The following is a 23,368-nucleotide window of genomic DNA, read 5'->3' on the forward strand; positions in this document are numbered from 1 at the left end:
CCACTCACAACACAGGGACCAAACCCTGCCCACAACAGACAAAGACAGCCATTGTAGATAACTAGAATAAAGGCAAACGTGGCTCAACCACAACAGTAGGGTGCACACAACACACATTAGAGACACCCATGAAGCACCAGGTTCTGATGAACAGGGGACACTGCACAGCAGGGCACTACAGGATCTCTTCTTCATAGTAGAGAAGTTGCAAGGCAATTACTTGCAAGAGGAGATGTAGCTTACTTTCCTAACACATATAAAAACACATAGAGAGTTGGACAAAATGAGGAGACAGAGGAACATGTCCCAAATGAAAGATCAGGACAAAATCACAGCAAGAGAGCTAAATAGAGATAAGCAATATATATGATAGAGAATTTAAAGTAATGGTCAACAGTAAATGAATATCTACAAATAATGACTTTGATTGTAAACAAACTAAATGTTCCAATCAACAGACATGTGTGACACAGTGAATAAAAGACTCATTCTAGGGGCCCCTGAGTGACTCAGTTGGTTAAGTGTCCAAGTCTTGATTTCAGCTCAGGTTATGATCTCATGGTTCATGAGTTTGAGCCCTGCATCATACTCTGTGCTGACAGTATAGAGCCTGCTTGGGATTCTCTCTCTCTGCCCTTTCCCCACTCATGCTTGCTTGCTCACTCTCTCTCTCTCAAAATAAATAAATAAACTTAAAAAAAAAAAGTCCTATGTATATGCTGTCTATAAGGGACACATTTCAGATCAAAAGACACCTAGAGACTGAAAGTGAGGGGTGGAGAAACATTTATTGTGCAAATGAATGTAAAAAGAAAGCCAGAGTAGAAATACTTATACCAGACAAAATAGACTTTAAAATAAAGGCTGCAACAAGAGACAAGGAAGGACGCTATAGAATAATAAAGGGGACAATTCAACAAAAAGATATAGTAATTGTAAATATGTACACTCCCAACATGGGGGCACCCAAATACATAAAACAGTTAATAACAAACATAAGGGAACTAATTAATACAAACACAATAATAGGAAAGGATTTTAACACGCCACTTATACCAATATACAGATCATCCAAACAAAATCAATAAGGAACCAATGGCTTTGAATGACACACTGGACCAGATGGATTTAACAGACATAGTCAGAACTTTCCATCCTAAAACTGCAGAATATACCTCCTTTTCAAGTGCATACAGGGAACATTCTCCAGAATAGACCACATACTAGGCCACAAAACAAATCTCAGAAAAATTAAAGTCATACCATGCATCTTTTTGAATCATAACTCTATGAAACTACAAGTTGGCACAAGAAAATATCTGGAAAGAACATGTAGGTGGAGGTTAAATTAAACTAAACAATGAGTGGGTCAGCCAAGAAATCAAAGAAGAAATAAAAAATTACCTGGAAACAAATGAGAAGGAAAACACAACAGTCCAAAATCTTTGGGGTTCATTAAAAGCAGTTCTAAGAGGAAAGTTTACAGCAATAGAGGTCTTCATCAAGAAGCAATAAAAATATCAAATAAACAACCTAATCTTGCAACCAAAGGAGCTAAAAAAAAAAGGCAAATGAAACCCAAACCAGGCATAAAAAAGGAAATATGAAAGATTAGAGTAGAAATAAATATGTGATACATAAGCTAAAAAAACAGTAACAACAAAAACAAAAACAAAACAAACAAACAAAAAACAATAGAACAGATCAATAAAATCAGGAGCTGGTTCTTTGAAAAAATCAACAAAATTGATAAACCTCTAGTAAGGCTCATAAAAAAAAGAAAGAAAGAGGACCCAGTTAAACAAAATCACTAATGAAAGAGGAGAAATAACAACATGACAGAAATACAAACTACTGTAACAAAATGTTATGAAAACCTATATGCCAACAAATTGGACAACCTACAAGGAATGGATAAATTCCTAAAAACATACAACCTACCAAATCTGAAGCAGGGAGAAACAGAAAATTTGAAGAGACCAATAACCAGCAATGAAATTGAATCATTAATCAAAAAACTCCCAACAAACAAAGTCTAGGACCAGATGCCTCTATGTGTGAATTCTACCAAACATATAAAGAAGAGCTAATATCTCTTCTTCTCAAACTATTCCAAAATATAGAAATAGAAGGAAAACTTCCAAATTTATCCTATGAGGCCAGCATTACCTTGATACCAAAACCAGATGAAGACTCCACTAAAAAAGAGACCTACAGGTCAATATTACTGATAAACATGGGTGCAAAAATTCTCAATAAAATACTAGAAAACTGAATTCAATAATATATCTTAAAAATCATACACTATGATCAAGTGGGATTTATTCCCAGGATGAAAGGGTTGTTCAATATTCACAAAACAATCAACATGGTATGCCACATCAATAAGAGAAAGTATAAAAACCATATCATCATATTAATAGATGCAGAAAAAGCATTTGACAATGTACAACATCCGTTTATGATAAAAACCCCCTGCAAAGTAGGTCTAGAGGGACTAAAATTCAATGTAATAAAGGCTTTCTATTAAAAACCCACAGCCAACATTATACTCAATGATGAAAAACCAAGGGCTTTTTCCCTAAGATCAGACACAAAACGAGGATGTCTACTCTCAATACTTATTCAGCATAGTAATAGAAGTCTTAGCCAAAGCAATTAGACAATATAAAGAAATAGAAGGCATTCACATTGGTAAGAAAGAAGTAAAACTCTATTTGCAGATGACATAGTACTATATACAGAAAACCCTAAAGACTCTACCAGAAAACTACTAGAACTGATAAATGAATTCAGTGAAGTAGCAGGGTACAAAATCAATGTACATAATATGTTGCATTCCTATACACTAATAATACAGCGGGAAAAAGTGAATAAGAAAACAATCCCGTTTACAACTGCACCAAAAACAATAAAATATCTATGAATAAAGTTAACCAAAGAGGGAAAACACCTGTACTCTGGAACTATAAAACACTGTTGAAAGAAATTCAAGACAACACAAAAACCTGAAAGACACTCCATGCTCATGTGTTGGAAGAATAAATATTGTTGAAATGTCTATACTATCAAAATCAATCAACAGATTTATTGCAATCCCTACTAAAACACCACAGCACTTTGTGCAGAACCAATGCAAACAATCCTAAAATTTGTGCAGAACCACAAACAACCTTGAAGAGCCAAAGCAATCTTGAAAAAAAACACAAAAAACTGGAGGTATCACAATACCAGATTTCAAGTTACATTACAAAGTGGTATTAATTAAAACAGAATGGTACTGGCATAAAAATAGACCTATAGATCAATGGAATAGAACGGAAAGCCAAGAAATAAGCCCGCAATTATATGGTCAGTAAATCCTCAACAAAGGAGGAATGAATACACATTGGGAAGAGTCTTTTCAATAAATGGTGCTGGGAAACCTGGACAGCCACATGCAAACAACTAGACCATTTTCTTTCACCATACACAAAAATAAACTCAAAGTGGATTAAAGACATAAACATGAGACCTGAAACCAGAAATGCCTAGAAAAGAACATAGGCAGTAATTTCTTCTACATTGGCCATAGCAACGTTTTTGTAGATATGTTTCCTCAGGCAAAAGCAAAAATAAACTACTGGGACTATATCAAAATAAAAAGTTTCTGCACAGTGAAGGAAACAATAAACAAAGGAAAAAGACAGCCTACTGAATGGGAGAAGATATTTGCAAATGATATATCCAATAAGGAATTAGTATCCAAAATACATAAAGAACTAATACAATTCAATATCTCCAAAACAAATAATCCAATTAAAAATGATCAGAAGACATGCACCTGGGTGGCTCAGTCACTAAGTGTCCGGCTCTTGATTTCAGCTCAGGTCATGATCTCATGGTTTGTGGGATTGAGCCCCATGTTAGGCTCTGCACAGACAGCAAAGAGCCTGTTTGGGACTCTCTTTCTCCTTCTCTCTCAAAGTAAATAAAAATAATGTTTAAAAAATGAGCAGAAAACATGAAAAGAATTTCTCCAGAGAAGACATACAGATGGCCAACCGACACATGAAAAAATGCTCAGCATCACTCATCATCAGGGAGATACAAATCAAACCACAATAAGATATCACCTCACACCTGTGAGAATGGCTAAAGTCAGCACCACAAGAAATAATAAGTGTTGGTGAGGATGTAGAGAAAAAGGAACTCTCTTGCAATGTTGGAGGAAATGCAAACTGGTGCAACCACTGTGGAAAATAGTATGGAGGTTTTTCAAAAAATTAAAAATAGAACTATTCTACAATACAGTAGTTGCATTACTAGGTATTTACCCCCAAAACACAAAAACACTAATTCAAAGGGATACAAGCACCCATATGTTTATTGCAGCATTATTTACAATAGCCAAACTATGGAATCAGCCCAAATGTCCATCAAAAGATGAACAGATAAAGAAGATGTGGTGAGTGTGTGTGTGTATATGTGTGTATGTGTGTATGTATACACACACACACACATATGCATACAATGGAATATTGTTCAGCCATAAAAAAGAATGAAATCTTGGCATTTGCAACAACACGAATAAAACTGTAGTATATAATGCTAAGTGAAATAAGAGAAAGATAAATACCATATTATTTCACATATATGTGGAATATAAGAAAACAAATAAGCAAAGGAAAAAAATGAGACAAACCAAGAAACAGATCTTAACTACAAGGAACTAATGATGACCAGAGGGGAGTAGAGTGAGGGCATGGGTGAAATAAGAATGTGGATTAAAAAGTACATTTATCACGATGGAAATATCATAAAATGATTAAAAAGAAGACAGTGGGGAGGTTGGGGTGGGTAGGAGCAATATGAGAATTCTGTAAATATAAATAAATAAATAAATACATACATACATACATACATAGCCAGAGAGATATTCACTGAACTTGAGAAAAGTAGAGGACCTCAGTGAGACCCACAGCAAAGAGACACTAAATATAAAAAGGAACTAATCAGAGATGAATAAATCATTAATTTAAATTAGAAATACACTAGAGGGAATAAATAGTAGACTAAAGGAAGCAGAAGAATGGATCACTGACCTGAAGGACAGAGTAATGGAAAGCAATCAAGCTGAACAGAATAAAGAAAAAAAAGAATAATTAATGAGAACAGACTTAGGGAACTCATTGACCCAATGAAGCATAATATCATTTGCCTTGTAGAGATCTCAGAAAGAGAAGAGAAAAAGAGGACAGAATATGAATTTGAAGAAATAATAGCTGGAAACTTCCCGCATCTGGGGAAGGAAAAGGAAATTCAGATCCAGGAGGTACAGAGAACACCTAATCAACCCAAGAAGGTCCACACCAACACATAGTAACTAAAATGGCAAAAAGACAGATAAAAAGAGAATTTTAAAAGCAGCAAGAGAAAAAGAAAACAGTTATATTCAAGAGAAACCCCATAAGGCCATCAACTGATGTTTTAGCAAAAATTTTGGAGGCCAGAAGGGACTAGCATGATATATTCAAAGTAATGAAAGAAAAATACCTACAACCAAGAATACTCTATCCAGAAAAGTTATCATTCAGAATAGAGAGAGTTTCCTAGACAAAAAAGGTTAAAAGAATCATCACCAATAAAGCACCCTTAGAAGAAATATTAAAGAGAATTCTTTGAGTGAAAAGGAGAGATCATAAGCACAAGAAAAGTAGGAAACAGTAAAATTAAGTAGATCTATAAAAATGTGTTAAGACATTCACAAAATAAAAGGGTGAAAAGTATGACACCATCTATCTCAAACATGATGGGGGGAGGAATAAAAATTTAGTGCTTTTAGAATGGGTTCAAACTTAAATGACCTTCAACTTACTATGGACTGCTATATGCATAAGATACTATATATAAACCTAATGGTAACCACAAATCAAAAACCAATGCTAGATATGCAAAAAATGAAGAGAAAGTACTCTAAGTATATCACTAAAGAAAGCCGTTAAACCATAAGAGATTCAGAGAAGAAATAAGGAGACATTTGGGTGGCTAAGTCGGTTGAGCATTCGACTCTTGATTTCAGCTCTGGTCATGATCCTAAGGTTATGGAATGGAGCCCCATAAGGTTTGTTCGTTCTCTCTCTCTCTCTCTCTCTCCCCTTCTGCCCCTCTCCCTTGCTCATGCTCTCTTTCTCTCTCTCTCTCTCTCTCTCTCTCTCTCTCTAAAATAAAGAAGGGAAAAAAGAGAAGAAATAAATCAGTCAGAGAAGGACATATGCCATATGATTCCACTCAAGTGTGGAATTTAAGAAATTATACACAGAAAAATAATACAAATCAAACCAAACCAAACAAAAAGTTACACAGACTATTAACTATAAAGAAGAAACTGGTGGTTACCAGAGGGGAGGTGGGTGGAAAGGTGGGCGAAATAGACCACGGGGATTACAAGTACACTTACCATGATGAGCACTGGGTAACGTACAGAATTGTTGAATCACTATATTGTACACCTGATACTAATAACACTGTGTGTTAATTATACTGGAGTTTAAAATTTTTTAAACAATTAAAATGTCACTTTCTGTGTCACGTTATTCTGTATTTCCAAAGATTTACGGAGGGACAGGGTCTAAATATCCACTTAGCTCCTAAGGGAGAAAAACCCTAAAAATTTTTAATACTTAAAATTTTTTTGTCTTAATTCACCCGTCTAAAGCTTCCTCTGCTCTGTCATGTCCACTGTGATTCATCATATTCTATAATAATCCTTATGCCTATTAAAGTGTTTTAATCATATTATAGTCTTTTCTCAAATTAACACATTGATTTTACCACCCATGTTCAAAATATCTGTAATCCAAAGTTGTCAGAGTAGTTATAGTAGCTAAGGTGCAAAATCTTTTCCATTTACAGCACTTTTGTTTAATCCCACTTTGCTTAACTTCTTAAATTTTTTTTTTTCAACGTTTATTTATTTTTGGGACAGAGAGAGACAGAGCATGAACGGGGGAGGGGCAGAGAGAGAGGGAGACACAGAATCGGAAACAGGCTCCAGGCTCCGAGCCATCAGCCCAGAGCCCGACGCGGGGCTCGAACTCACGGACCGCGAGATCGTGACCTGGCTGAAGTCGGACGCCTAACCGACTGCGCCACCCAGGCGCCCCCCACTTTGCTTAACTTCTATCTTGCAGTTACAGAAAAGTAGAGTTGTTATATGGAAATATTAATGGGTTTTATCACCTGTAAGGCTTTTAAAATAACTGTGAGCAATCATTTAAATTTGAAGATGCATTTAGGTTATTTGAGTTTCAATTAGATATAATTACAGAAAAATTATAAACACTAACTTCACTGAAAAAAGTACTTTCTTGCCTCAAAATTTTAGTCTTAGAACTATGTATTGGAAATCTTTACAAGAATTAGTAAGAATGAAACAGTACATTTTGTGATTGTTCTAAATAGGTGATAGGTTTACAATTTACTGTCTTTTAAGTATTGTGTGACTTGTGTGACAATGTGATTTATTGTTCCTGCCACATACTTTTTGAGACAAAAGTAGTGTTAACCAGACAGGATAAAGGGACAATGAAAATAAGCCTAGATTCTCCCAGGAATACTAAGTTACAACTTTTTAAATCTTTAACTCACCTAATTTTTAACCCTACCCAATATGACCATATAATATCCTCAATCTCCTTTTCTTTTTTAGATTTAATCATTTAAATTCAAACTGTGTTCTCTTTCTATTAATATTCCTTCCATTCCTTCCTCCTCTCTATCCTTCTTCCTCTTCCCTTTCTTTTCCTTTTAAATCTTTTAAAGTAAAAATCTGTTCCTGACATACGAGCAGGTCCCAATTTTTCTTCTGATGTTCCTATTTAACTCACTCAACACTTAGCAATGTCAGAGTTTTCATAAATGTTTAGTATACTTAACACTTACTTTAAATTCTATAAAAATACAAACAATGCCTCAAATTGCCTATTCATCTTTATATATTATTTCTAATTAGTATATAATATACGTAATATATTTCCACTAAGTTTATACTTACATCTTGAAAATTAAGCATAGTTTAGGTTAGTAAATTACATCACTAAGCTCTTAAATTTTTCGAATGCATAAGTCCTGAATAAAGTCAGAAAAGTGGGAATGTTACAGTGAAAGGCAAACAGTACTTGGTTAAGCATTTTGCCTTCACAAATCTGTATTAGTAAATTTTCTATATCTTACTTATAGATCTGATATATTCACTTTTATACAGAAGTAAAAAATATTAGTAAACAAAATCAACTACAAGAAGCCAAAGCTACCTTGATGAAATTATAAGCTTTAGTCAGAGAAAATTTTTATGTCTTAATCATATTTAATTCTCCACATACCAACACTCTACCACACACAGTTTTCATGAGATTTATGGTCTATTTCCCCAGCTTATGAACAAGATATTTGTACGATAACACATCTGCCACAAAAAATGATGCCTCTTATTAAAAGGAATAATGTTTATGTTGTCAGCTAAATAAAACCAGTAATAAATTAGTAGTGGTTTTAGATATCAACATAAAAAAAAACCAATTCAGGTATAAAAATCAACACAGTTAAGTATAAACCATGTATTTGAATTGGAAATGTAGTATAAATTCATAAATTATCTTTCATTTCTAAAAAACAACATGAACCGGTTTTGTTTACTGAGATGGCCTTGAAGTAATTAAATGCACTCCTAAGTGCCCAGATGCGGTCTCTAAAACCCCAAAGAAACAACAGAGTCTTGGGGGAATGGAAAATGCAATGTCTGGGGTAAAAACATACAGGATAAACCTTGCATAATCTGTAGTGCCAGAAAGTAATCTATCATAGACTAATAAAGTCTTGACAAAAAGTTACAACTTGAAGGGGTTTCCACTGGCCACACATGAGACCATTTAAGCACCATGAACAGACAGCAAAGTGGTTGAAACACACAAATATGTAACAATCTCTGACTTTATAACGAATGATACAAAAAAACCTAGCTGTTTTCCTTATACAGTAGTAAAGTCACCACCTCACTATTCTGAAAACTAACAAAGGGGAAAAATCAGGCATTTAGCATGCTTTTCACGTGCAAAATGTATTTCAGGCTAAATCATTGGCAAATAAAAGTTCTTCCTTAAGGAACAATTACAGGTGATAAATCCAGAAGGTTTGATAGAATTAGAAAAAAATCACCATTTTGTAAACCCTAATGACAACAATAGATGTAAGCAACAATCATCAACGGTTGCTGAAACCTTTAGGTGAGAGTTTAATGTAGATGAATCAGGCTGACAAAACCTGCACCCACTTGTATTAGCTTTCTGTTTACGCCATAAGAAATACCAGACATTTAGCAACAATTTACTTAAATTTAACTAAATTAAAGCTATTAAGTTTAAAGAAATTTAACATACGATTCTGCAGGTGAAAAGTCCAGGTTGGCTTAACTGATTTCTCTGCTTCAGATTTCACAAGGCCAAAATCAAGGAGTCAGCCATCCCGAGCTCTTCCCAGGAGGCTCTGGGGAAGAATGGCTCCCACACTCGCTTAGGTTGTTGAGGGAATCAAGTTCCAGTTGGCTGTCAGCTAGTTACTGCCCTTAGCTCCAGGAGGCCTCAATTCACAACCAATTATTAAGTATCTGCTACAAACAGCTTTAGGCCTACAGTGGAAGAAGGCATTTTTTGTTAAATAAAATGAATATGGAAATAGAAAAGAGTAGAACGTAAATTATAGTAAATGTCATTTTAAAGGGAAGAGACCCCCTTATAAAAAGTTTATAGGAAAGTGTTACTTTAAGGAAGGAATTTGTAAAACTATTTCGTTAATGGCCACATAGTAAAAGGTTTAGGCTTGCAGAGTTAAGAAGCAAAATTGAGCCTAGTATGCAGATATTTTTATATAAATACAAACACAAATGTTCATGAATATTTCACTGTTGAAATTCAAAAACATAATTGTATTAGGCATTTCAAGCTTCCCTAACAAATACCACAGATTGGGTGGCTTAAATGACAAAAACATAATTTTCTCACAGTTTTGGAGGCTAGAAGTAAACCATCAAGGTGCTAGCAGGTTTGGTTTCTCGTGAGACCTCTGCTCTTGACCCGGCAGATGACTATATTCTTGCTGTGTCGTGTCAAGTATCATGTGTCACATGGTCTTTCCTCTGTACTCACACATCCCTGGTGTCCCCTCCTCTTCTTCTAGGGATATCAGTCTTATTGGATTAGAACCCCACACTTATGACCATAATTAACTTTACCTCCTTTCAGGCCGATCTCCAAATACATTGGGTGTTAGAGTTTCGACATATCAATTTGGAAGGAACATAATTCAGTACATGATAATAATAATAATCTAATAAAATGAGAAGAATGGGAGTATTTTGGGGGGATAAGCTTTACTCAATTAGAGTTCAAAGTTAGTGTTACCTACCTCAAAATCTTTCCCAAAAGTTCATCAGTTAATGTTCATCTGTAATGACATCTCATGTTTTTCATCTTCAAAATGATCTTTTCATATAGGTAAGTGATACATGATACTTCAAATATTATCAAATTATTACTGTATCACTGACATTTGTAATGAAAGAAGAAAGGAAATAGGGACAGGAATAGAACAGAAGAAAATGGTGGTTTGTTGTTTTGTTGTTTTTTAAATATATTTTTAAAAAAAATTTGAGTAATTTTTATACCCAACATGGAGCCCAAACTCACAACTCAGATCAAGAGTCACATGCTCTACTGAGTGAGCCAGGCAGGGACTCCTTCTCCTTTTTTTTATAAAGTTTTTTTAGGGGTGCCTGGGTGCCTCCATCAGTTGACCATCCAACTCTTGATTTTGGCACAGATCATGATCTCAGGATTGTGAGATCAAATCCTGCATCAGGCTCCACACTGGGGATGAAGCCTGCTTAAGATTTTCTCTCTCTCTCCCTCTACCACTCATGCACTCGCTCTTCTTTCTCTCTCTCAGGAGATAGATAAATAAGGTTTCTTTTTTTTTTTTTTTTTTTTAGAACACAGTGTTTTTATCAAGAGATTTTCCTTCTGTCTCCTTTGCAAGCTCCATTGAGTCTGTGTTGTTAGAACCACTAATAGAATAATGAAAAGTGAATATATTATCTAATATAATTAAATTCCCACAAGTTAAATGGATGTTCTGACTCCAAATGTATCATAAGTATAAATTAAGGAAAGTAATAAAATGCAATACAATTGATTAGAATTAGAATCTGAATTAATAGAAAGATATATTTCTAGTCAGATCCCAAAAGTATCCCTATACATTGTTTCTGCCAAGTGATCAACCCAATGAATACATCTGGTTAAGTGAATGTTTAAATGTCCTTCTATTCTTTTCTTTTTACCTGATTCTCTATGTTTAAAAAATCTAACTCAGTTTTTGTTCTTATTCCATTTTAATTTTTTTATTCACATTAGGTTAAAGTTTTTATTCAGCCATATTTCTGAGTCTAACTCCACTTTTCAACATGTACAGAAATTGAAAAAGTTATATAAACTATGTGTATCACAAGCACATTTGAATTTGGAGTGGTGAGGAATATAAGAATAATGTGACTAAATATGCCATGAACTGATCATTTAACCTTGAGTTTTATTGAAAGAATATCCACCAGAAAAAGAAAGCACAGAAAATGTGCTACCAACACAGTCAATTTATAATTTTAGTCAAACAAATATACATTACACCTCAAATGTTTTAATGACTAATAATTTTTAAAAATGTCTGATTAAAAGCAATAAACATAATGCATGAAATTAAAATGTGTTAGTTTATTGTATTATATCAATAAGAAAGCCAAGCTTATTTAATCAATATTTCAATGTTTGAACTCCCCTTAGATGTTATTTTGAAAAAAATTATATTTTAGATTTTTGATGAATTTATTTTGAATGCTGCTACTTAAACATGTAATATTATTTAAAACATGAACTATAACTTATTTCTTAATAAAGCTCTTCTGAAGTTAAGTGTTGACGTACTTTACAGTTACGGGCAGCACATGGATTTCCCTGCAAAGTTATTTTATTGATTATAATAAACTGTGAAACTATTCAGAGGCAAATTGGAAGAAAAAAACTCTGTGTCATACTTTTCATTTCAATGAGGGACATCCAAACTTCCTACCAGTGTCAACATTTATATTTTCATGATATTTCATGGAGAACTTCATATCACCAGAGATGAAATAAACTATCATTGAGAATAATACTGACAGTTATTTTTAAATGTATAAATTATTTTATGATGCAAGACATTGTGTAAGAGCAGAGTCCTTTGAAACTTGAAACACATCAATTTCCCTTTCCATAGAAGAAAAACAATAACAATAGAAAAATAGGAAACAATTTCACAAAATTTTAGATTTCTGAAGTATAAAACACCTTAATTAACATTTAATAAAAATTGTATTTATAATGTATCTATGTTATAGGCCACACTTAAAACCAGGTGGTCTAGATATGACATGATTATGTCTTCTATATACTCTTTACCCCAAGTGATCATCCCAATCAATGATTGATAAAAACTCAACATCTGTTAAGATATTACATTCTATATTTGTATTATTACAAAGGTATTGTCAGTGGAAAAGATGCTCGAAAATCTGGGAAAGAACACAAGTTTTCTATTTATAACTGCAACAAATTGAAATCACATTTTTTTAAAACATTCTATTCAGTCTTCCTTAAAAAGTCAATAAGGGATATATAAATGGAAATAATATTCTATGTCACAGCATTTTAGTATATTTATTCACTGACAAATAATATTATGCTTCTATTTTTATACGCAATTGGATAAACATGCAAAAGTTCTCTTTATTATATTATTTGACACCTCTAAATATACAGTGTTGATCCTTTATGTTATAATTAAAGTTTCCATCTTTTAAAGTTAAACTCAGTATTCAATTATATTCTTTTTCATACTAACCTGTACACAGAATACATATATATTCATATACGTGAACAGTTGTGTAAATTGCAAACTTCCATGATTTCAATTGTTCAATTCATCTTACTTTCCCATTATTAATTATTTAATTAATCTTAAAAATTTTGGTACTATAAAAATTGCCTAATGATTCCTTCAATGGCAACTAAACATATTTTATTCTATATTTTATATAGAAGCAACACATACTAATTATAGAAAGTTGTACTTTATCAAAAATACATACATATTTCTCCACCTAAATGGAACAACTGCTAATAATTTTTTCTATTTGGATTTGAGGTTAAAACACAAGGGCTTTTGACAATTTTCATATATACCTGCATCATTACTTTTTTTCTAGTACTAAACTACTAGAAAGAATATGCTGAAATCTAATTTTTCTCTGCACAGTGCTCTTTAGTGAGGGCTATACAATGCACTAAATTCTCAGTTATGTCCCAGCTTTTATTTTCAATTTTATCCCCCAGCATTTTCATGTATATAGTATTGTATGTTAACTAGAACTTATGCTTCAGCCAGCTTCAAATATTACTTACACAAAATTTCTACACCAAGACCCATAGCACACTGTTGTGTTGCTTTTTTTATGTTTATTTTGAGAGAGAGATAGAAAGAGGGTGCACATGATTGGGGGAGGGGCAGAGACAGAGGGAAAGAGAGAATTTCAAGCAGGCTTCACGCTGTCAGCACAGAGCCCAGCAAGGGCTTGAAAGCACAAACCATGAGATCATGACCTGAACTGAAAGCAAGAGTCGGATGCTTAACTGACTGAGCCACGAAGGCGTCCCTACATTGTTTTGTTTCCAAGATGAATGTTGTAAAGAGTTATAATACCATTATGATGTGAAATTCCATATAATCCTACAGCAAAAATAAAGAGAAGTTGTTTACTTAGAGGCTTACACATGCTGTGTGACAGAGTGTGACAGTTGCTCGGCATCACTGTCCCATTGTATTGTTCTTCCATTGTCCTATACAAACACAGTATTCAAATTAAAACAAAACAAAACAAAACAAACATCTCCAGTCCTTTACTCAAGGTTAGGCAATAAGATAAGCATTGTATGGACATTACACTATTCAATCCTTAGAAATACCTCAATAAAGTTACATTATTAATCTTGTATCACAAAGAAGGCTGATGTTCCCTTTGTTACTATTAAAGACATTTTTAATAGTTTTTCAGAAGTGACAGAACTAGTAAAAACCAGCTTAAGATTTGAAAAATATTGTCTTAACTGAGAACATCGTCCTTCATGACTATTTCTCTATAAAATTGAGCTCTCCACTCAAAGAACTAGAGTTATATATTCATCAAACTACATATTTCAACTGCTATGAAAAGTGTCTCTTCTCTCAAAACTTTTTATTTTTTTTAATTTTTTAAATGTTTATTTATTTTTGACAGAGAGAGAGAGACAGAGCATGAGTGGGGGAGGAGCAGAGAGAGAGGGAGACACAGAATCCGAAGCAGGCTCCAGGCTCTGAGCTGTCAGCACAGAGCCCGATGCTGGGCCTGAACTCACAAGCCATGAAATAGTGACCTGAGCCAAAGTCGGATGTTTAACCGACTAAGTCACCCAGGCACCCTGATGTTCTCCTATTTTCTAATGTTTCTATTGCTTGTCATTTATGATAGTATTGTCCTAATGTTTCTGATTATCTGATTACTTTATAGTTTGCTGTCTTTATATATATACACGCACACACACACACACCCATATTATATATATTGTATATATATATATATACAATATATATGTATACAATGTAAACAATATATAACATTTATATATATATACACACTCACACAAACCCATTATATATATATATATATATATATATGTATGTATATGTATATGTGTGTATATACATATATACATTTGTATAAATAAACTTAGGTCTAGGTTCATTATGTAATATTGACACTCTTCCTTGATGCCTATCTGCTACTGACACTCACCTGCTGATGCCCACAGTTCTTTTTTAAAAAAAAAAAAAAAAAAAAAAAAAAAAAAAAAAAGAAAAGAAAAGAAAAAAAAATTGGGGCTGAATTTGAATTTTTTAGGGCCACCCACATGTATTTAAGGCTAACTGAAGTCCATATAACAACATGTTTACTTTTAGTTCATCCTTAAAGTTACACTGAAGTCCACTGTAGTCTCAATACAAAGGATAACATGTTTACCAGTGCCAGAATTCTTGACAGTCTAAGAAATCATATTTTAAGTTGATTAAAAAAGCATAATTTTGGGGTGCCTGGGTAGCTCAATCAGTTAAGCATCTGACTCTTGATATCAGCTCAGGTCATGGATCTCAAAGTCATGGGATCGAGCCTGGCTCTGGCTCCACGCTGAGGACAAGGAGCCTATTTGGGATTCTCTTTCTCCCTCTTTCTCTGCCCCTCCCCCACTTCCTCACGTGTGTGTGTGTGTGTGTGTGTGTGTGTGTCTGTGTGTGTGCTCTCTCTCCCTCTCTCAGAATAAATAAACACTTAAAATTTTTAAATAAAAGAGCACAATTTCGTGTCATTAAATATTTTTGTGCTTTTTTTACAAAGCTTTGTCTTTATTGGGCTAAAAAACCCATTAATCCAGGTGTAGGTAAAACACCTATTCTGAAATGATTTTTTTTTAATGTTTATTTATTTATTTTTGAGAAAGAGAGACAGACTGTGATCGGGGAAGGGGCAGAGAGAGAGGGAGACACAGAATCGGAAGCAGACTCCAGGCTCTGAGCTGTCAGCACAGACCCCATGAGGGGCTCAAACTCACAGACTGCAAGATCATGAGCTGAGCCGAAGTCGGATGCTTAACGGACTGAGCCACCCAGGTGCCCTTGAAATGATTTTTTTTTTTAATTTTTTTTTCAACGTTTTATTTATTTTTGGGACAGAGAGAGACAGAGCATGAACGGGGGAGGGGCAGAGAGAGAGGGAGACACAGAATCAGAAACAGGCTCCAGGCTCTGAGCCATCAGCCCAGAGCCCGACGCGGGGCTCGAACTCACGGACCGCAAGATCGTGACCTGGCTGAAGTCGGACGCTTAACCGACTGCGCCACCCAGGCGCCCCTTGAAATGATTTTTTTTAAATCACCTTACTTCATAGGCTTAACTGAACTAATTTTGAGGGCATTGTTTAGTAACAGATTTATAATAATCAGTAACATGCAAACACTGTGAAAATAAACATAAAATAAATAAGTAGGTTATATAGGTAATTACATTTAAATTAAAAATGCATATAATCAGAAATAATTGATTATTGAAGTAATTGAAGATGGTATTAAAATTATACTTAGCTGCTTAAACCATTGAGATAAGTATTTACTGATGCTTGTTATAAAAATATTGTGGAATGTTTATAGATAATTTTCCTAATTGTCAATTTATATGTTTCTTTGTGTGGTTTGAATTCATAAATTGCTTTGAATTGGGTGAGCCTTTACTCAGGTGGTCAAAGAATTGAACAGAATTTCAGTATGGTGTAGATGACCAAGAAAAAAAAAAAATCAAACCTGCGGCATTGTTGGCTTATAGTCAAAAACACAAATAGATCTGAAAGAATGCAAAATGAAAAAAAAGATAAAAATTAAAGCAAAATAAATTTATATATTAATAGTCTTTAGGAGAGACAATTATAGTAACCGTATCTTCACTTTACTCCTTCCTTGCTCAAAAATTTTGCTGAAGATCAAGTTCAAACCTTAGAAACACTTGAAGGCTGGGAAGCATTCTATTTTATGTGTTGTCTTCTAATATATGCTACACTACGCCTTTTGGACCATATTTTAATTAAACATGTTAACTGATGTCTTGCAGTGTTCAAAACATTGCTTGGGGTGATAATGGTAATATAAAGCTAAATTTGACATAGCCCTTGACTTCAGAATTTACAATATTGTAGAAAAAGTGAGACATAAGCCCAAGGAGTACTGTGTAGACTGTGTGTAGTTAAAAAGATCCAGAATATTATATAATAAGTGCCACCAGCAGAATGTGGCAAGTCAGTTATGTAGATCCAAGAGAACTCAGTAAATCATGACAGATAAAGTTAATTATTTTTAAATGCTTCAGATATCTTTATTTGGACATATTTATTCTTTGGACTTTGAAAAGCAGCTTTTGTATGACTGGCAACTTCACACAATTGGTATTTGTTATATTGTTTTTAAGTGGTTGTTTCAAAAAAAAAAAAAAAACCCAAAGAAACACACCACTCTATGTATACACAAGCTTTACACTTTGATTTTCCAAATTGCATTAATAACGCTATAGTCCTTTAGATCTAAATCAATAAAAATGCATATCCTGGAAACTTCTAAGCATCTAGTAATTCATTTAAAATGTAGCTAAGGGGCGCCTGGGTGGCTCAGTTGGTTAAGCATCTGACTTCGGCTCAGGTCACGATCTCACGGTCCGTGAGTTCGAGCCCCGCGTGGGGCTCTGTGCTGACAGCTCAGAGCCTGGAGCCTGTTTCAGATTCTGTGTCTCCCTCTTTCTGACCCTCTCTCGTTTATGCTGTCTCTCTCTGTCTCAAAAATAAATAAACGTTAAAAAATTAAAAAAAAAACTGTATTCTTAAAAAAAATAAAATAAAATAAATAAATAAATAAATAAATAAATAAATAAAATAAAATAAAATAAAATAAAATGTAGCTAAAAAAGAAGAGCGTACTTTCAGGACAGATGGCAATAAGGTGCAAGCAATCATGAAAATGTCATTGAACATTGTCATTAAATCATGGTATGTCTATATAAGACTAAGTTCAATTAACAAAAAGCAGGAAACTCATTGTGACCAAAAAGTCAGCTCAAGCTGGGCTGAAGTAGCTTAGAACATTCAGTACATTCCATGAATACTACATTTCAATTTAATCCTGTTACTCAGGTGATTATTTAGAAATTTAGGCTAGAAAATCCAAACAGTTCTTGCTGCAAAAGTCCTTACCAACTTTGCAATTTAAAGTTTATTTATTTACTGAGAGAGAGAGAGAGAGAGAGAGAGAGAGAGAGAGAGAGAGAGAATCCCAAGCAGACTCTCTGTCATCAGTACAGAGCCTGATGTGGGACTTAAATCCACGAACCATGAGATCATGACCTGAGCCGAAACCAAGAGTCAGAGGCTTCAGCAACTGAGCCACCCAGGCACCCCTAGGAGTCCTTACCAGCTTCTTGAATCAAGTAACAAATGAGCTTCATGTATCTCCCACGAGTCTGAAAAAGTTTGTTTGTTCTAGTAAAGGAACACTATTTGGTCAAAAATACACAAAACAACATAATTGGATTTTAGAAACAAATAGTTCATCTATCCACATTAAGCTGAATGCTTCGTTCTGGGTTAAGGAAGTTCACCAAATCACAAAATGCAACCTCTCAACACCAAATTGTACCTGTCTACTCTTTTATAATGCCATCTATGTGACTCTTTCATTCTAAAACCATGGTCTTACTCCTACAACTAGTTTCATAGAATTTCCAAATTCCAGAATACGTATAAACAAAGATGAGTTACATCAAAATCCATTATTTATTAAACATAAACACACAAATACATATACATATTTTAGGGGTCAAATTTACGTAAAGTAAATCTACACATCTTAAACACAAAGTATGAACAGTTTAGACAAATTTATGCCTACAAACAAGTCATGCTAGTGTAAATATGGAAAATATTGGTGATTCTAAAAAGTTTACACCTCAGAGTGCCTGGGTGGCTGTCGTTAAGCATCTGACTCCTGATTTTGGCTTAGATCATGATCTCACAGAGATGAGCTTGAGCCCCATTCCACTCTCTCTCTCTCTCTCTCTCTCTCTCTCTCTGCCCCTCTCCTGCTCACACACTCTCTCAAAATAAATACATAAACACTTAATATAAAATAAAATAAAAAGTTTACACCTTTTTCAAGTCAATACCAACCATTCCTAAGGCAATTATGTATTATTATCTCTATCACCATAGATTATGCTTGACTTTTAATTTTATAAAGATAGAATATTATCACATGAAATCTTTTGTGCTTGCCTCTCCTCCATACTCATCCATGTATCTGCAGTTAGTTCATTTTTCTTGTGGTAACAATATGACAAAATTTGCTTATCTACTTACTTATGAAATTGGACTATTGTTTTTGGCTATTCTGAATGAAGCTTCTATGAGAATTCTTGTCATGTATTCTAATAGAAATATGTTTCCATTTCTCTTAGGTCAATAATTAGGAGTAGATGTGCTGAATCATAGGGCAGAAGCAGATTAAGTTTATAAGAATCTACCAAATTTTGGCTCCAGCCATGATGGAGTAACAGGCTAGAGATTTACTTTATTGCCACAAATAATTGAAAATATGGACAATAGGGGCGCCTGGGTGGCGCAGTCGGTTAAGCGTCCGACTTCAGCCAGGTCACGATCTCGCGGTCCATGAGTTCGAGCCCCACGTCGGGCTCTGGGCTGATGGCTCAGAGCCTGGAGCCTGCTTCCGATTCTGTGTCTCCCTCTCTCTCTGCCCCTCCCCCATTCATGCTCTGTCTCTCTCTGTCCCAAAAAATAAATAAACGTTGAAAAAAAAATTTAAAAAAAAAGAAAATATGGACAATATACATCAAGGAAGTATTTCTAAATATTAAAAAAAAAAAAACTGCAGAGGAGGCCAAGGCAAAACTTTCCTCAATTATCATGCATCTGGGTTCATCCAACACCAACCACTTCCACCAATCTGCCCAAGTTTGACCCAGGAAGAACAAAGTCGTATACCCGAGGGACACCAGTAGGGAATTTGGTATTACATCTGCCCTAGCCTCAAGATCAGCTGCCTGAATGTGCATCCAAAAAGCATTGATGGTGACATTTCCAAGGCAACTGGTGACTGGAAGGGTCTAAAGGATTACAGTGAAATTGTCAGAATGGATAGGCCCAGATTGAAGTATTCTGTCTACTACATCAAATTTAGAATTATGTAATTATTTGGTAGACAGAGTGGACCTTGAAGTATTCAGCAGAGAAAAGACATCTAATCAGAACATTTGGTCTGCATGATTTGTTAAAAAAATAGAAAAAAAACTTTGGTTCAAATTTTATTTTATGAGCAAACACTATACTTGGTGAGTAATATATTACATTATTTGGGAAAACCTTTTTGTCTATATTATTTTTTGTGGGTCATATATATCAAATAATTGTATTATAAAAAGTAAAAAGTAAAAGTTCAATATAGGACTGTTGTGGATTTCAGTATGTCATTTAGTGATAAATATGAGGACACTTTGATGAAATAATGTTAAAGTGTAAGTAGGGTATTGTACGACCAGATAAATTATCATTGGGGCCAGTTTAATTTTTTCTGGGGTTACATATGAATGAGAAAATGGGTGTTAGAATTTTCATGAGGTCACAAAATGTCAGTTGTTGAATAATGACTATGAATAAATATCCTATCCACAGAATTTTAATCATCTTCCTGTTCTACTTTGAAGGATAATTTGGTAATGGATAGGTACTTACCGCCTACCATTTATTTGCAGGAGTCATTTTTTAAATTTTTTTAAAAGTTTTTATTTATCCATTTTGATAAAGAGAGAGAGGGGGAGGGAGGGAAGGAGGGAAAGACTGTGTTCACGAGTGGGGGAGGGGCAGAGAGAGAGGGAGACAGAGAATCCCAAGCAGGCTCCGCACTGTCAAAGCTGAGCACAATGCAAGGCTCAATCCCATGACCTCCCATGACTGGGAGATCACGACCTGAGTTGAAAGCAAGAGTTGGCCACTTAACAGAGCCACCCAGGTGACCCTTTGCAGGAGTCATTTTAAAAATACATTTTAACATTTAGCAGTTGACTTATATTTTCATCCATTTCACATTAAAAAGAAAATTATCTCCTTATTACCTCTTTACCACGAATCTCTTGATGTGACTGATACAATACAGTGATAAATGATATATAATAAAATCTACCCACACCAGACAGGACAACAATGTAATAAGACTGCTATGTCATGTGTTTGTGTTAGCAGAGCATTTTATTGTATTTTAGGAAATCTTACTTTATCTGATGGTTTGCTGGGAGACAGTGTCAAAGTGGCAAGGGAGAGAAAAACAAGGAGTGAGTTTTATGGCTGTAGAACTTCAAAAGGATAGGTTTTCTCTACAAGAGCTGCCTCAGATGAAGTATCAGCTACAGTTTTAGAAATCCCCTCACCACCTAATTATACAATCCAGACTAAATTGTCTGATAATTACATTCGGATTGACACAGAAAAGTACAGGGATTTAATGGCTAAAGAAGGGGGCTGAAGAAATTATGGAAGAATTACGGCAAGAAAAAATTTCAACTAATTACTGAAGCAAAGAACAAGGTTTACCTTAACTGGGGGCCTTACCCCTTCAAATATTCTTTCCCCACTACTTTATAGAATCAGCATGACCCCCTCCCCAGTTTTACTGAGATATAATTGACATATAACACTGTATTCATTTTAAGTGTATAATGTGATTGTATATAAGTATATATTATAAAATATTCACAGTATGTTACCATTTGTCACATAGTTACATCTTCCTTGTGTTGAGAACTCTTAAAATCTAGTCTATTAGCAACTTTCAAATATACTGTTAACTTTAATGAACATACTATACATTATATCTCTAGAATATAGAGATATTTGTTACTCATCACTGGAAGTTTGCACCTTTTGACCACTTTCATCTGTTTTCCCCACTCACCATCCCCTACCTCTGGGAACCATCAATCTGTTCTCTGTATCTATGAGTTCCGTTTTTCTTTGTCTGTTTTGTGTTTTTACACTCCACATATAAATGAGATGATATATTTGTCTCTCTCCATCTGACTGTGTAACATCAGTCTTGATGAATCAAAATGGAGAAATGGAGAAATGGAAAAAACACTGGCTCTAGATTCAGAAAGACTGGTTCTTCTCATCACATGGGACCTTCAGCAAGCTACACAAACTTTCTGAGCCTCCATTCTCTGTCCTATACCATAGGGATAATGCTATTTACAGCACAGATTGTAGTAAGGATAGATTTGCATATGTAAATGTCTAAGATTATCTGGCAAAGAGGGGTCTCAAACCATTGAGACTATTTTAATTATCTTTTTCTCCCAACTAGCTTCTTAATTTTGATTCTTAAGCGTGTTCCTGTCTTTTTCTTTCTGAAGATGTTTTCTCTAGTCTCTGCTCTCCCCATGAGTTATCCTACTTAAAAAAAAAAAAATCTTTAATTACTAAAATGTTCACAAGGCTTATCTACCTCCATTGCCTTACAGTATTCTGACTCTTTAACTCTTAAAATCTGTATCTTGATCCTATCATCTTGCAGAATTTGCTAGGGGTCTGTTTTCCATGCTTGCTTATGTATTTTTAGCTCTTAAACCACTCCTTCCCTTCCCAAGCCTCTCGGCTTTTGGCTTCCTTAATTCTGTTTTTGTTTTTGTTTTTCTTGATCTTCTACAGGTCCAACTGCATCTTCTCAATCCCCACACAAACTCTCCTTTACCTTGTCAACCTTAAGATCTTATTCCTTAACATTATGCTCTAAGACTTTTCCAGTTTTTTCTCTGAGCTCTCTTGTTAGCATGAATCTCCCACAATTTTCAGAAAGCATGATTATGTATCACTTCTGAATGCCAGCTCGGACTTAGTGAGGTTCAAACCTTTATTTCAGGCTGGGCTGAGCACATATCATGCGGTTCAGACAATAGCACATATTCAATGTTTTCAAAATCAAATGTAATTGGCTGTCAAAAAGTGATCTCCTCCTTGGTTTCTGTTTCATGTTTAAAGGTCTCATTATCCTTTTAATTTCCCTGAATAGAAATATTCTCTAGTTTTCAACATTTCCCTTTCACAATCCTTGTCATATCCTAGCTTTGAGGTGGTTTCCCTGCTTCTAGTCTATTCACACTGTTCTTCAGATAAAGATTGAACTGCTCTGCTCAGAATGCTTTAGTTTCCCAATCAAAACTCTTTAGTGAGACATCAGATGTTTTCTATAAGATTTTGCCAGTATCGTGTGAAAAATTTCATCTAGGCATTCTATGTCCCCCTTACATAGAAATAATGTCCATTCCCTACCAATCCATCTACATTTTCCCTTTTAAACTTCTATTCCCTTTCTCAGGCTTTTACCACTGAGCTAGCTTGCAATGCTAGCTCTTCCCTTGAATTCTCCAGCTATTACATTATATTACAGTATAAATTGCCCTCCAGAAGTCATCCAGGGAGTTTCTTAGTCTTCATGAAATGCTAAATTATGATTAGTTGGCATTTTCCAGTAGTCAATAGGCATATTGGTGTTTTCATTCATTCTCATTTTTTGTTTCAACTTAGATGGTACTTTATTTGTGACTCTCCTTTGCTAGA

This window comes from Lynx canadensis, chromosome C2 (assembly GCF_007474595.2).
Source record: "Lynx canadensis isolate LIC74 chromosome C2, mLynCan4.pri.v2, whole genome shotgun sequence".
Classification (NCBI taxonomy): domain Eukaryota; kingdom Metazoa; phylum Chordata; class Mammalia; order Carnivora; family Felidae; genus Lynx; species Lynx canadensis.